Source organism: Arachis duranensis, chromosome 3 (assembly GCF_000817695.3).
Source record: "Arachis duranensis cultivar V14167 chromosome 3, aradu.V14167.gnm2.J7QH, whole genome shotgun sequence".
Classification (NCBI taxonomy): Eukaryota; Viridiplantae; Streptophyta; class Magnoliopsida; order Fabales; family Fabaceae; genus Arachis; species Arachis duranensis.
Genome location: NC_029774.3, coordinates 61,213,397 through 61,213,945, shown reverse-complemented (window position 1 = coordinate 61,213,945; position 549 = coordinate 61,213,397).

The following is a 549-nucleotide window of genomic DNA, read 5'->3' as shown; positions in this document are numbered from 1 at the left end:
AACAGTCTGAGCCTAGAGTTGAAGAGCAGAACTTTTTGTCCTGGCTCAAAGACTCTGGATGACAACTTCTTGTCATGCTACTTTTTTGCCTTTTCCTTATAAATTTTTGCATTTTCAAAGGCACTGAGTCTGAATTCCTCTAGCTCATTTAGCTGGAGCAATCTTCACCAGCTAACTTAGCATCCAGGTTTAGGAATCTGGTTGCCTAGTAGGATTTATGTTCCAGTTCCACGGGCAGATGACATGCCTTGCCATACACAAGTTGGTATGGAGAGGTTCCTATAGGAGTCTTGAATGCTGTTCTGTATGCCCACAGAGCATCATCCAAGCTCTTTGCCTAATCCTTTCTACGGGCAATTACAGTCCATTCTAGGATTCTTTTTAGCTATCTATTAGAGACTTCAGTTTGCCCATTTGTCTGTGGATGATACGGAGTTGCTACTTTGTGGCTAATTCCATATCAGACCATAGCAGAGTACAGCTGTTTATTGCAGAAATGAGTGCCCCATCACTGATTAGTACTCTAGGAACACCAAACCTGCTGAAGAT